Raw genomic sequence first — 16,419 nt, forward strand, 5'->3', positions numbered from 1 at the left:
AAATGCCCAATTTCGTTTTTAAATGAATTATTTTGCTCTATTGAATTTTTTTCCATTTCCCTAATTTTTTTTTTGAGAATTATTTTCTTTTTCCAATTCAGAAATTCTATTTTCTTGAGACTTTTTTATCTTTTCCAATTCAGAAATCCTACTTTCCTGTGTTTTTTTTAATCTTTTCTAATTCACTAATTTTGTTTCCCTGCATCTCCTGTGAATTCTTCATTTTTTCCAACTCCAATTTCAGGACGTTGTTATTCTCTATCATAGCTTCCCTTTCCTTTCCCCATTTTTCTTCGATCTCCCTCAATTTTTTAAGAGCTTCTTCTAGGAGAGAGTTATGTGATGGGGGGCAGGAATCGTTCCCCTTTAGGTTGTTATCTGCTGATTCTCTGCTGTCAACTTCCTCGGGGTTGGATACCCGCTCTTTCTCTGTATAGAAGGAATCTATAGTTTTTCTAGCTTTTTTGCTCATATTTAAAAAAATGTTTTGGCGTCTGTCCCTGGGGTAGGAAATTATTTACTTCTTTACCAGCTTCCTCCCAGACTGGATGGATGCAGCGGCCCCTGTGCCTGAGCAAATATAGAGCTCTGGGAGAGAGTTCCCCACCCCCTCCCTGGAAGTGCCTCAGAGGTGATTAGCACTACTGTGCTTCAAGGGCGTAGAATAGTGAAGACAGCACGAAGCCCAGCCTATGTGTCCGGGTGGGGAGTGGATGTCTGCAGCAGGTGACGTGAGAAGCCCCTGTGCTCAAACTGGAAGTGTCTGCCAGAAACCGTGGTCCCTAGTTCAAAGGTTCTGCTTCTCTGGGACTTCCTGGAGCTGAGTTTCACTCCCTCCAGCTAAGCTAGGCAGTGTGTGTTGCCTTGGGCCGTATCCACCCACTTGTCAATCTCTTAACTATTCTCAGGTGGTAGCTGAGGCCACACCCCCTGGTGCCGAGTCTGCTGAGTCACCCCCAGGATCGGGGAAAATCTAATTTGAGTTTTAAAATATTTTGGCTTTCTCTTCTGAACTGCTAAATAATTAGCAGAGAAGAGCTAACAGCCTGTGCCAGATTCCTTTACCTCAGTGGCTTCTCTGATCCCAGAGCCCTTCCCAGCGCAATGGGCGCAGTGTGCCCCTACCCCACCGTCTGTGCTGGTCTTTCTTATTCCTCCCCTGAGAACTGACCTTTCCTGTTGAAACTCCAGATTCTCTTCAGCTGGTAAGTCGTGCTTCCAGTCCTTGTGGTATCTATCAGTCCTGAGCTAATTCTGAGACTTAATTTATCTAATTGGTTGCGAGGGAGTGAGGACGGTCACTGAGTCGTGTGTTTCTTCTCCGCCATCTTGGCCATATCAGCTCTTTTCTCAGAGCAAAAAACTAAAAATTGAGTGGATGTCCATTAATTAGAGAATGGCTAAATAAATTCTGGTATTTGATTATGATGAAAGATTTTTCTGGAGGAAATGATGAGTAGGACGTTATCAGAAAAACCTGTAAAGGCCTCCATTGTAGGGGTCCAACCTCGGCAAGGGGGTCCAGGGAGCTGAGCAGGGAGGAATAGGGTCAGTGTCAAGGGAAGACAGGAGTCAGGGGGTAGTTTGAGTGAGGAATTGATGGAAGTGATGCTCCCACTTCTCTCAGGTTCCTTCAGGCTTTATTTTTATACTAGATCATGATCATATATATTTCTTTATGTCAACATAGTCTTCAGAAATGTGTCTGATTTATTGGCCTTTATGTGTTACTACATTTGACATGTAGTATTTGAATAAGTTTTTTATGGTAAAATGTTAATTTTTGATTATATTACGTGAAGCTAATAACAAAAGGTAAATGTTATGCAAGGTTAAATGTCAGTGAATTTTGTTAGTTTACTTATGTCTTCTTTGTCAATTCTATGGATTGTTTGATTCCTCTATTTCCCTGACTTGGAACCATACACATAGGCATTTAGGGCAATTCCTAGTTATACTTTAATCATCTTTTGGTTCCTAGGCATACTGATCTTTTGTGAGTCTAAGTTGGTAAATACCATTATTTCCTAGACCTTTGGATCTCTACCCATAGTAACAATGCTTTCCATGGTGTTCTCCCCTTTATCAGTTGTCTCCGTGAGAGATTAGTTTTATTAGGACAGAAGTATCCATGAGGAATCATTTCTAGTTAACTTGCCCAAATTCCCCTTGTCACCAGATTTTGTAAGATAATATTTAGTGCTGTAATCAAGCCAATTATTACTAATATAGGAAATAGTGGTCCACTAATGAGAATCATAGAAGGAAATGCTCCTGTATGAGTGCTGTGCACATTTGATCTCAGTGCTGGGCTTTGCCAATCAGCTTAGACATTGCGGCTTTCAACACTCCATGAGCCCAAGCACAGTGAAATGTACTATATATATAGTAATAGCAAAGTTGTGGGATGATCAGCTGCGAATGACTTCACTATTCTCAGCAAAACAATAATCCAAGATTACTCTGAAGGACTTATGATGAAAACTTCTCTTCACACCAAGAGAAAGAACAGATTGTGTCTAAATACAAGTTGAAGGATAGTTTTTTTAAAAGAAAAACTATGGACTTCTGGCTAAGATGGCGGTGTGGAGGCAGACAGCTGCTTGAGCTCCATGTTTTCTCTCAGGACTTACTTCATGACAAGCCTCAGAGTTAATGCTTGACCAGAAAAGAAACCCACAAATAATCACCAAGAGAAGACATCCTTGAAATTCGCCAGAGAAGGTCTGTATTTGCTCGGGGGAGGGTTGAACAGACTGGGCACAGACTGAGGGCAGGCAGCCAGAGTGAGACAGACAGCTCACACAGCTCAGACTGTGAAACAGCTCTGCTGTTTCTGCTAAAGGACTTTTTCCCCAGTGTGGATATTTTGTCTTGGCAGCAAGCCAGGAGTAGGAAGAGGGTGTAAACACCGGAGGTGAAGATTAAAACCCCGGAAAGCTAGCAACTCTCAGAACCGGCTACCCCCAACCCCCACCTGGAGTGACTCAGCTCGTTCTCAGAGCCTCAGATCGCAGATGCAGCCCAGCCATCACTGTTCTGTTAGTGGCTCTCTGCTGCTCAACACCCAGTCTGTAGAGGAAGCCCATTAACACCATCCAGTCCCAGCCCCCGCAAAACAGACCAATTGTTTCTCTTGTCAATTTGTTTTCTTCCATTCCGCTCTTGACAAAATGAACAAAAAATTCAAAAGGGCTCTAACCATTGACAGCTTCTGTATGGAGAGAGCAGACTTCAAATACTGAGGAGACTAAAAACAGACTTTCCACAGAGGAATCCCCTAAGGGGTATATGAACTGCTCCTCAATACAAAAGAGTTTCATAGAGGAAATCAAAAAGTCTCTCACAAGAGAGCTAGAAGAGAAATGGGAAAATGAAAGGGAAGCTTGGAAAGATAGCCTGGAGAAGTCATCCAGAGTGAATAAAGAGATCAAATCATTGAGAAACAAAATTAGTGAATTAGAAAAGGTAAACAACTCCAAGGAAAACAGGATTAGTGAGCTGGACAAAGAAATCAGATCTCTAAAAAATAAAATGGATGAAATGGAAAAAAATTCCATAGAAGATAAAAACTCAATTGGACAATTACAAAGAGATATAAAAAAAGTGAGTGAAGAAAATACATCATTGAAAATTAGACTGTAACAAGTAGAAATGAATGACTTAAGGAGAAACAAAGAGGTAGTCAAGAAAACCAGAGAAATTGAAAAGAATGTCAAGTACCTTACTAGAAAGACAACAGACCTGGAAAACAGATCCAGGAGAGACAATTTGAGAATAATCGGACTCCCTGAAAAATGTGAGGAAAAAAAGAGCTTGGACATCATTTTTGAGGAAATTATCAAAGAGAACTGCCCAGACGTTCTGGAAACAGAGGGTAAAATAGACATTGAAAAAATTCATCGTTCACCTACTGAAAGGGACCCTAAAATCAAAACGCCAAGAAATATAGTGGCCAAGTTCAAGAATCATCAGACAAAGGAAAAGATATTGGAAGCTGCTAGAAAAAAGCAATTCAGATATGGAGGAGCCACAATAAGGATAACCCCGGATCTAGCAGTGTCCACATTAAAAGAACGAAGGGCCTGGAACATGATGTTCCAAAAGGCTAAGGAACTTGGTATGCAGCCAAGAATAATGTACCCAGCAGAAATGAGCATTGTTTTCCAGGGAAGAAGATGGACATTTAATGAAATAAATGAATTCCATCTATTTTTGATGAAAAAACCAGACCTACATAAAAGGTTTGATCTTCAAATACAGAACTCAAGAGATTTCTAAAAAGGTAAAAAGAAATCTTGAGAACTATACTTCTGCCATAAAAATATGTAAAGAACATATGTATAATTTGTCCTAGAAACTAGAGGTGGAAAGGAAATTATATCATAAAAAGGTGTAAAGTGGTGGTACTACATCTCACGAAGAGGCAAAGGTAACCTTTTATATCTGAGAGAAAGAAAGGAGAGAGATGAACTTAGTGTGTATCAATAGACATATTCGATTTATGGTGAAACTTCTTCCACTTCATTGAAAAGTGAGAGGGAAGGAGTAAGCTAAGGGGAAGGGAATACAGAAATTTCGAGGAAAAGGGGTAAAATAAGGGGAGGATCTTTAAGGTGGGGGAGGGATCCTAAAAAGGGAGGGCTGTGAAAAGCAAGTGGTGTTCACAAGTTTAATACTGGGTAGGGGGGTAAGAAGAAAGGAAAGGGGAAAAACATAAGCAGGGGTTAATAGGATGGCAAGCAATATAGAATGACTAAATGTGACTAAATAAATGTGAATGGGGCAAACTGCCTCATAAAGAGGAAGCAGTTAGCAGACTGGATTATAAGTCAGAATCCTACTATATGTTGTTTATAGGAAACACACCTGAAACAGGGTGAGACATTCAAACTAAAAGTAAAAGGGTGGAGCAGAATCTACTATGCTTCAGGCAAAACCAAAAAAGCAGGAGTAGCCATCCTCATCTCAGATCAAGCAAAAACAAAATTTGATCTAATTAAAAGAGATAAGGAAGGGCATTATATCCTGCTAAAGGGTAGCATCAATAATGAAGCAGTAACAATATTAAAGATATATGCACCAAGTGGTGCAGCATTTAAATTCTTAAGAGAAATTAAGAGAGTTGCAAGAGGAAATAGATAGCAAAACTATAATAGCAGGAGATCTCAACCTTGCACTCTCAGAATTAGATAAATCAAACCACAAAATAAATAAGAAAGAAGTCAAAGAGGTAAATAGAATACTAGAAAAGTTTGATATGATAGATCTTTGGCAAAAGCCAAATGGAGACAGAAAGGAGTATACTTTCTTCTCAGCAGTTTATGGAACCTATACAAAAATTGATCATATACTAGGGCATAAAAACCTCAAAATCAAATGCAGTAAGGCAGAAATAGTAAATGCATCCTTTTCAGACCACAATGCAGTCAAAATTACATTTAACAAAAAGCCAGGGGAAAATAGACCAAAAAATAATTGGAAACTAAATAATCTTATACTAAAGAATGATTGGGTAAAACAGCAAATCATAGACATAATTAATAACTTCACCCAAGAAAATGACAATAATGAGACATCATACCAAAATGTGTGGGATACAGCCAAAGCAGTAATAAGGGGAAGTTTTATATCTCTACAGGCCTACTTGCATAAAATAGAGAAAGAGAGGGCCAACAAATTGGGCTTACAACTAAAATTGCTAGGAAAGGAACAAATTAAAACCCCTAGACAAACACAAAACTTGAAATTCAAAAAAATAAAAGGTGAGATTAATAAAATTGAAAGTAAAAAAACTATTGAATTAATTAATAAAACTAAGAGTTGGTTCTATGAAAAAAAACAACAAAATAGACAAACCCTTAGTAAACCTGATTAAAAAAAGGAAAGAGAAAAAGCAAATTGTTAGTCTGTAACGTGCTCTCCTGGCAGTTACAATTACTAGTCTGTCCTAGGCCCAACAGAGTACCTTTGACCAGTGACCTTTGCAGTGTGAACTCTACCCGGCTCGCCTCCTCTGAGGCCTTCAAAGGTCTCTGGCCACAGTCTCTTGAATCTATAGTTTACTAACCGGTAGCGCACTCAAGAACAGCCACGTGTAATCTTAAAAGCCTTTATTATACCTACTCACATAATGCCCTGACTGATGCCCTGACTTGTTGGTTTCCTAGTGAACACCTGGTCAGAAGACCCACATGTTCACTACCAAAATACTTACCTCTTTTGGCTATCCATCTTGGCTTGGCCACCCAGGCTAGGAAGCCAGGGTGAAGAGCGCAAGGTTAAAGAGAGTGACTGCTGTCTGCAGTGGGCTTATAAAGGGCCTGTGAGGTCACACACACAGCCTATCAGCAAGAGAGTCACCCATTACGAAGCTCTCTCAAAATGGACAGGATCCCACCTACAAGGCAGTCCTAATATCCACAGAAATTACTTCTGGGCCTCAATATCGCGATGTGCCGTGTCCGCCCACTTAAAGGGCCCTTAAATTAGTCTTGTAAATGAAAAGGGAGAACTCACCACTAATGAAGAGGAAATTACAACAATAGCTAGGAGCTACTTTGCTCAAATTTATGCCAATCAATGAAATGGAAGAATACCTTCAAAAATATAGCTTGCCCAGATTAACAGAGGAAGAAGTAAGTAGCCTAAATAGTCCCATCTCAGAAAAAGAAATAGAACAAGCTATTAACCAACTTCCTAAGAAAAAATCCCCAGGACCAGATGGATTTACATGTGAATTCTACCAAACATTTAAAGAACAACTAACTCCAAAGCTATATAAACTATTTGAAAAAAATAGGGATTGAAGGAGTCCTACCAAATTCCTTTTATGACACAGACATGGTACTGATACCTAAACCAGGTAGATCAAAAACTGAGAAAGAAAACTATAGACCAATTTCCTTAATGAATATTGATGCTAAAATCTTAAATAAGATATTAGCAAAAAGACTTCAGAAAATCATCCCCAGGATAATACACTATGACCAAGTGGGATTTATACCAGGAATGCAGGGCTGGTTTAATATTAGGAAAACTATTAGTATAATTGGCCATATTAATAATCAAATTAATAAAAACCATATGATCATATCAATAGATGCAGAAAAAGCATTTGATAAAATCCAACATCCATTCCTACTAAAAACGCTTGAGAGTATAGGAATAAATGGACTATTCCTTAAAATAATAAGGAGCATATATTTAAAACCTTCAGTAAACATCATATGTAATGGCGATAAACTAGAACCTTTCCCAGTAAGATCAGGAGTGAAACAAGGTTGCCCACTATCACCATTACTATTCAATATAGTACTAGAAACTCTAGCCTCAGCAGTAAGAGCCAAGAAAGAGATTCAAGGAATTAGAGTAGGAAAAGAGGAAATCAAATTATCACTCTTTGCAGATGACATGATGTTATACTTAGAGAACCCCAAAGACTCTGCTAAAAAGCTATTAGAAATAATTCAGAGTTTTAGCAAAGTGGCAGGATACAAAATAAATCCACATAAATCTTCACCATTTTTATACATTACCAACACAATCCAACAGCAAGAGATACAAAGAAAAATTCCATTCAAAATAACGGTCGATAGTATAAACTATTTAGGAATATATCTACCAAAGGAAAGTCAGGAATTATATGAGTAAAATTACAAAACACTTGCCACAAAAATAAAGTCAGATTTAAATAACTGGAAAGATATTCAGTGCTCTTGGATAGGCCGAGCGAATATAATTAAGATGGCAATACTCCCTAAACTAATCTATTTATTTAGTGCTATACCAATCAGACTCCCAAGAAAATATTTTAATGACCTAGAAAAAATAACAACAGAATTCATATGGAAGAACAAAAGGTCGAGAATTTCAAGGGAAGTAATGAAAAAAAATTAAATGAAGGTGGTCTAGCTGTACCTGATCTAGAACTACATTATAAAGCAACAGTCACCAAAACCATTTGGTATTGGCTAAGAAATAGACTAGTTGACCAGTGGCATAGGTTAGGTTCACAGGGCAAGATAGTGAATAAAAATAGCAATCTAGTGTTTGATGAACCCAAATATCCCAAATTTTGGGATAAGAATTCATTATTTGACAAAAACTGCTGGGAAAATTGGAAATTAGTATGGCAGAAACTAGGCATGCACCCACATTTAACACCACACACTAAGATAAGATCAAAATGGGTCCAAGATTTAGGCATAAAGAATGAAATCATAAATAAATTGGAGGAACATGGGATGGTTTACCTCTCAGACTTGTGGAGGAGGAAGGAATTTTTGTCCAAGGGAGAACTAGAGACCATTATTGATCACAAAATAGAAAATTTTGATTGCACCAAATTAAAGTTTCTGCACAAACAAAACTAATGCAAACAAGATTAGAAGGGAAGTAACAAATTGGGAAAACATTTTTACAGTTAAAAGTTCTGATAAAGGCCTCATCTCCAAAATATACAGAGAACTTACTTTAATTTATAAGAAATCAAGCCATTCTCCAATTGATAAATGGTCAAATGATATGAACAGACAATTTTCAGATGATGAAATTAAAGCTATTTCCACTCATATGAAAGTGTTCCAAATCACTATTGATCAGAGAAATGCAAATTAAGACGACTCTGAGATATCATTACACACCTGTCAGATTGGCTAAGATGACAGGAACAAGTAACGATGAATGTTGGAGGGGCTCTGGGAAAACTGGGACACTGATGCATTGTTGGTGGAGTTTTGAAAAATTCCAACCATTCTGGATTGCAATCTGGAATTATACCCAAAAAGTTATCAAAATGTGCATACCCTTTGACCCAGCCATATTACTACTGGGCTTATATCCCAAAGAAATACTAAAGAAGGGAAAGGGACCTGTATGTACCAAAATGTTTGTGCCAGCCCTTTTCATGATGGATAGAAACTGGAAAATGAATGGATGTCCATCTATTGGAGAATGGTTGGGTAAATTATGGTATATGAATGTTATGGAATATTATTGTTCTGTAAGAAATGACCAACAGGAGGAATACAGAGAGACTTGGAGAGACTTATATCAATTGATGCTGAGTGAAATGAGCAGAACTAGGAGATCATTATGCACTTCAACAATGATATTGTATGAGAATGTATTCTGATAGAAGTGGATATCTTCAACATAGAGAAGAGCTAATCCAATTCCAATTGATCAATGATGGACAGAATCAGCTACATCCAGAAAAGGAACACTGGGAAATGAGTGTAAACTGTGAGCATTGTCTTTTTGTTTTGTTTTGTTTTGTTTTGTTTTCTTTTGTTTTGTTTTGTTTTGTTTTGTTTTGTTTTGTTTCTCTTCCCAGATTATTTTTACCTTGCGAATACCATCCTTCCTTTGCAACAACAACAGCAACAAAATTCAGTTCTGCACATATATATTGTACCTAAGATATACTATAAGATATTTAATATGTATGGGAATGCCTGCCATCTAGGGGAGGGGGTGGAGGGAAGGAGGGGAAAAACTTGGAACAGAAGGGAGTACAAGGGATAATGTTAAAAAAAAAAAACAACTACCTATACATATGTACTGTCAAAGAAAATGTTATATTTATAAAAACTAATTTTAAAAATGTTCAAAAAAAATAAATGAAAAACTATTTATCTTGATGCTTATTTTTTGGGGAAGAAGATCTATGTTTTCTTTTGCAATATGCTTTCTATGAGCAAGTTTTATGTAACTTCTCATATGCATTATCAATGAGGAGGGAAGAAAGAGAGAAAGGGAAAGAATTTGGAACCAAAGGAAAATAAAGATCATAAAGAAAAAATAACTTAGATCTGTATCCAGGCTCTATCAATTCTCTTTCTGACAATAGATCATGTGTTTTATCATAAGGCCTAACGAATTGTCTTGGATCACTGTATGGCTGAGAATAGCTGAATTATTCACAGTTCATCATCACACAATATTGTTATTTCTGGGTGTAATCTTCTGCTTTTGCTCATTCATTTCACTTTGCATCAGTTCATATAAGTTTCAAAGTTGCTCTTAAAACAGAATCGCTGTTCCTGTATGCAAAATTATTTTGGTTCTGCTCCCTTTGCTCTTAATTATTTGATGCAAGTCTACCTTTTTTTTTTCCTAAGATCTCTGAGTTCATCATTTCTTATAGCACAGTAGTATTCCATTACAATAATATACCACAACTTCTTCAATCATTTCCCAATTGATAGGTGTCTGCAAATTCCAGTTCTTTGCACCACACAAAGAGCTACTCTAAATAGTTTAGAAGATATAGGATCTTTTCCTTTTTTCCTGATCATTTGAAAAAATACACCAAGCAGTGGTATTGTCGATCAAAGGGAATTTAATAATTCTGAGTAAAATTTTACATTGCTCTGCAGAATGATTAAATCACTTCACAATTTCATCAAAAATGAGTTAACATCCCAATTTTTCCACATTCCCTCCAACACTTGTTGCTTTTCCCTTCAATCATTTTAGCAAATCTTGTTGTTCTATAATGACATCTCAAAGTTGTTTTAATTTGAATTTTTCTAATCAATGATTTAGATATTTTTTCATAGGCTCATAAATGTGATTCTAGAATAGAAAACTGCCTGTTCATATCCTCTAACCATCTATCAGTTGGATGGATAGTGACTCATATTCATATAGATTTGACAATGTTTTATATATATGTATACTATATATATATTTATGTATATTTGATATGTGAAACCTTTTTTTCTGAGAACTGCCTATAAAATTTCTCCTCCCAATTTTGGCTTTACTTCTGATCTTGGCTACATTTCTTTTATTTGTACAATCCCTTTTTAATTGAATGTAAGTACAACTATTCATTTTACACTTGATTGTGTTTCCTCTCTCTTATTTATTCATAAATTATTGCCTATATATAAGTTTTGTAAGTGACATGTTTCAGTATTCAAATTTTCTGATAATATATCTCTTTGTAACTAGATTATATATGCATTTTAATCTTATCTAGGTAAATGGAGTAAGACAATGGTCTGTGCCCATTACTATGCCATATTGATTTTCATTTTTCTCAAAAATTTTTATCAGAAAATAACTTCTTATCCCAAAATCTTAAGTTTTCACATTTTTTTCAATTACTAATTACTATATTTATTTGCTGCTATAAATTGTTTCTACTTTCTGTCATTGATCTGCCTTCCTATTTCTTAATACTACCTGATAGTTTTTACAATTATTGCTTGATAAGATACTAGTACTACTAAACTTCCCTCCTTACATTAAAAAAAAAAATTCCTTTGATATTCTTGACTGTTCTTACAAATGAATTTTGTTACTTTTTCTAATTCAGTAAAATAATTTTTTGGTAATTTGATTAGGATGGCATTGAATTTATAAATTAGTTTGGGTAAAATTATCATTTTTATTATATTGCTTCTGTCTATCCATGAACATTTAATATCTCTCCAATTTATAGTTGATTTTGTTTGTATAAAAAGTTTTTTATATAATTTATTTATATACTTCTTACATTTCTTTTGGCATATATGACACCTTTTTTTCTGAGAACTGTCTATAAAATTCTTCCTCCCAATTTTTGGCTTTCCTTCTGATCTTGGCTATATTTCTTTTATTTGTACAATCCCTTTTTAATTGAATGTAGGTACAACTATTCATTTTACACTTCATTGTGCATATACTCCCAGGTAGTTTATATTATCTTGAGCTATTTGAAATGGGATATTTCTTACTATTTCTTCTTGCAGAGTTTTGTTTGTGATACATGGGAATGCTGATGAATTGTGTGGATTTGCTTCACATCCTGCTACTTTCCTAAAGTTATTGTTTCCACTAACTTTTTAGTTGTGATATGGGTTGAGATACCTTTAAGATTCCTTTTTGATTCCCAACCCCCACTCCCCCATGGCTAAAGAAGCTAGGATCTTTGATTCACAAGTCCTGGTAAAAAGCACTCTTTTTTTTTTTTTTAATAATTCAAGCTCATATTTTTAAAATTAATTTTATAATTATAATTTTTTGACAGTACATATGCATGAGTAATTTTTTTTTTTTACGACATTATCCCTTGTATTCATTTTTCCAAATTTTCCCCTCCCTCCCTCTACTCTCTCTCCTAGATGACAGGCAATCACATACATATTAAATGTGTTACAATATAACCTAGATACAATATATGTGTGTAAATCCAATTTTCTTGTTGTATGGTAAGAATTGGATTTCGAAGGTATAAGTAACCTGGGTAGAAACAGTAGTGCAAACAGTTTACATTCAATTCCCAGTGTTCCTTCTCTGGGTGTAGCTGTTTCTGTCCATCATTGATCAACTGGAAGTGAATTGGATCTTCTTTATGTTGAAGATATTCACTTCAATCAGAATATATCGTCATCCAGTATTGTTGTTGAAGTTGTATAGTGATCTCCTGGTTCTGCTCATTTCACTCAGCATCAGTTCATGTAAGTCTCTCCAACCCTCTCTGTATTTATCCTGCTGGTCATTTATTACAGAGCAATAATATTCCATAACATTCATATACCACAATTTACCCAAGCATTCTCCAATGGATGGACATTCATTCATTTTCCAGTTTCTAGCCACTACAAAAAGAGTTGCCGCAAACATTTTGGCACATACAGGTCCCTTTCCCTTCTTTAGTATTTCTTTAGAATATAAGCCCAGTAGTAGCACTGCTGGATCAAAGGGTATGCACAGTTTGATAAGTTGTTGGGCATAGTTCCAGATTGCTCTCCAGAATGGCTGGATTCTTTCACAAATGCACCAACAATGCATTAGTGCCTTCGTTTTCCCACATCCCCTCCAACATTCATCATTATCTTTTCCTTTCATCTTAGCCAATCTGACAGGTATGTAGTAGTATCTCAGAGTTGTCTTAATTGGCATTTCTCTGATCATAATGATTTGGAACACTCTTTCATATGAGTAGATATAGTTTCAATTTCTTCCTCTGAGAATTGTCTGTTCATATCCTTTGACCATTTATCAATTGGAGAATGGTTTGATTTCTTATAAATTAGAGTCAGTTCTCTATATATTTTGGAAATGAGGCCTTTATCAGAATCTTTAACTTTAAAAATATTTTCCCAATTTGTTACTTCCCTTCTAATCTTGTTTGCATTAGTTTTATTTGTACAAAATTTTTTTTAATTTGATGTAGTCAAAATCTTCTATTTTGTGATCAATAATGATCTCTTGTTCTCATTTGCTCTCCTGCACAGGTCTGAGAGGTAAACAATCCTCTGTTCCTCTAATCGATTTATGATCTCATTCTTTATGCCTAAATCCTGGACCCATTTTGATCTTATCTTGGTATATGGTGTTAAATGTGGGTCCATATCTAATTTCTGTTATACTAATTTCCAGTTTTCCTAACACTTTTTTTCAAGTAATGAATTCTTATCCCAAATGTTGGTATCTTTGGGTTTGTCAAACACTAGATTGCTATAGTTGTACCCTATTTTGTCCTGTGTACCTAATCTGTTCCACTGATCGACTAGTCTATTTCTTAGCCAATATCAACTGGTTTTGATGACTACTGCTTTATAATATAGTTTTTATCAGGTATAGCTAGACCACATTCATCTGACTTTTTTTTCATTAATTCCCTTGAAATTCTTGACCTTTATTCTTCCATATGAATTTTGTTGTTGTTTTTTCTAGGTCATTAAAATAGTTTCATGGGAGTCTGATTGGTATAGCACTAAATACATAGATTAGTTTGGGGAGTATTATCATCTTTATTATATTCACTTGGCCTATCGAAGAGCACTTAATATCTTTCCAATTATTTAAATCTGACTTTATTTTTGTGGCAAGTGTTTCGTAATTTTGCTCATATAATTCCTGACTTTTCTTTGGTAGATGGATTCCCAAATATTTTATACTCTTGACAGTTGTTTTGAATGGAATTTTTCTTTGTATCTCTTGCTGTTGCATTCTGTTGGTGATGTATAAAAATGCTGAGGATTCATGTGGATTTATTTTGTATCTAGCAACTTTGCTAAAGTTGTGAATTATTTCTCGTAACTTTTTATTAGAATCTCTGGGGTTCTCTAAGTATACCATCATATCATCTGCAAAGAGTGATAGTTTGATTTCCTCATTACCTACTCTTATTCCTTTAATCTCTTTCTCAGCTCTTATCACTGAGGCTAGCATTTCCAACACAATATTGAATAGTAATGGTGATAGTGGGCTACCTTGTTTCACTTCTGATCTTACTGGGAAAGGTTTCAGTTTATCTCCATTACCTATTACAAAAGCACTCTTTTGAATTCCAATGAACTTGAGCTTTCCCAGCCCCCACCAGATCTGAGCTAACTTGGGCTTTCCCAGCCTTCCACTATCTGCTCAAGTTTCCCCAAACCTCACAAATAGCTTCTTCCTTATCTAAAAACCCATTGAATTCTATTCAATGCTAACCCTGGCCAAAACTGCCAGCAGCCTGGGATTCCACCCACCTTCAAGATCACCAAGAGCCCCCATTATAAAAAGGGAACCCTGGAGACTTAAACATGATGTCCTTACACTGACTGTGCAAAGGTTCCTGTCTGCCTGGCACCACCTCTGGCCCTGGCGTCTTTCTACCTTTACCCTTACTTCCAAACTACTACAATAAACCTTTTTTTTTTAATCAATCTAGGTTTTTGGGTCTGTAAATCCCTTTACAGGGGACTCTGTGCCATCACTAGACTGCATTTAACTATGTATCCTTCTGCCAAACCCAAAGAGGTTACCCCTTACCTAACTCTCATCAGTTGAGTCTTTGGGATTTTCCAAATACACCATATCATCTATAAAGAAAGCAAGTTTTATCACTTTGTTTTCTATTCAGATCTCTTTTATGTCTTTTTTTTCTTATTGCTATTGCTAGGAATTCCAATACAATATTGGTGGCAATGAGTATTTTTGTTTCATACCTGATCATACTGGGAAGATTTCTTTGCCTAATTTCTTTACAAATAATACTAGATAATGGTTTTAGATGGTTGGATTTTTTTAATCAATTTAAGAAAAAAATCCACTTATATCAATATTTTCAAGGGTTTTTAAAAATAATTTATACATTGTACTTTATTAAAACATTTTCTGCATCTGTTGAGATAATCATACTTTTTCACTTTTATTATTGATATACTTAATTATGTTAATAATTGGCTTATAGTAAACCATATCTGCATTGCTGGTATGAATCCCATTTATTATGTATTGTTTTAATCTTTTAGGTATTATTTTATTTAAGATTTTTGCATCCATGTTTGTTAGTGAACTTGGCCCACAGTTTTCTTTCTGTATGTTTACTCTTCCTGTTTTGAATAGCAGTATGATAATTGTTTTACAAAACAAGTTTGGTAGATTCCTTTTTTGCATTTTATTCCGCATATTTTATTTATTATTGGAAGTAGTTGACCTTTAAACATTTGATAGAATCCACTTGTAAATCTACCTAGCCCTAGTGTTGTCGTTGTTTTTTTTTTAAAAGCTTATATATGATGTATTCAATTTCTTTATCTGAAATGGAAATCTAAATCACTTTATAAAAGCAATGGTATGCCTTTTCCCTGGTCCTCTTTACAACTGAATAGAAGATATAGGATCATATAATGTCCTTTGTCTAGTGTTGCCTATTATGTGCAAAATGATGCAAGATGGTCCCTCTGGCAGGAGAGGCAGAACAGAGGGCTTTCTGTTGCTAAAACCCATTCACAAACGAATCTGGTCAGAGGAAATGAGAGCAGCAGTAAAAACACCCTGAATCCACTCTGCCCAAGGCTGAGGGTTCCAGAGGGGAAAGTGTGTTTACAGTTCAAGGGGATGTGGTTCTGCTTCTGTTCTTGTTAAGTCTTCTCAGGATACTAGTCATTAGAAAGTCTTTCCAGACACCCAGCCCAAATCAGCTTTTCCAACTCTGCCCCTAGAACCAAAATAGCCATGCCTCATCTCTCTCCTCCAAGGCAGTCTTCCAGCAGTTTTGAAGACATATGCATGCCATGGGCACTGATTAAGGGAAGTGTTATCATTGAGCTAATATTTTTTGTTCTTAGCCTGTGTATTTAGGGCCAGCTGTTCTTTGTGCCAGAAAACCTCAGAGATTCAGATTCCTTGACTCTGTTCATGATTTTACCAAACACCCCAACTTCTAAACCTTCTTAATGAATCCACTCTGCCCTCTTCAAAATGAATAGGCATGTGGAATGGGGGGGATTCAAGAGAAAGCAGTTACCCATCCTGGAGAAACCTGCCTGCATGGAGAATCTCAAAAGATTTGGACGGCAAAGGTTCTTATACTCTGGCATGTTATGGAACCTTCTGGCAGACAGTTTGCTGAATTCTATAATCCCCTTATCAGAACACAATTTTGAAATCATTGAGAGTGCAAAATTTCAATAAGAGGTTAATGAAATG

General features: G+C 35.9%; 1 protein-coding gene across 1 annotated transcript in view; it reads left to right on the forward strand.

The window, feature by feature from the left end:
* The first annotated feature begins 925 nt into the window (after positions 1–925).
* Positions 926–16,419, forward strand: part of LOC141564537 (sulfotransferase 2A1-like) — a 31,539-nt gene continuing 16,045 nt past the window's right edge. The window contains exon 1 of the mRNA XM_074307113.1: positions 926–1,205. The gene's annotated coding sequence lies outside the window, so the exon portion shown is untranslated. The remainder of the gene's footprint in view (positions 1,206–16,419) is intronic.

Source organism: Sminthopsis crassicaudata, chromosome 3, assembly GCF_048593235.1.
Source record: "Sminthopsis crassicaudata isolate SCR6 chromosome 3, ASM4859323v1, whole genome shotgun sequence".
In the NCBI taxonomy this organism is placed as follows: Eukaryota; Metazoa; Chordata; class Mammalia; order Dasyuromorphia; family Dasyuridae; genus Sminthopsis; species Sminthopsis crassicaudata.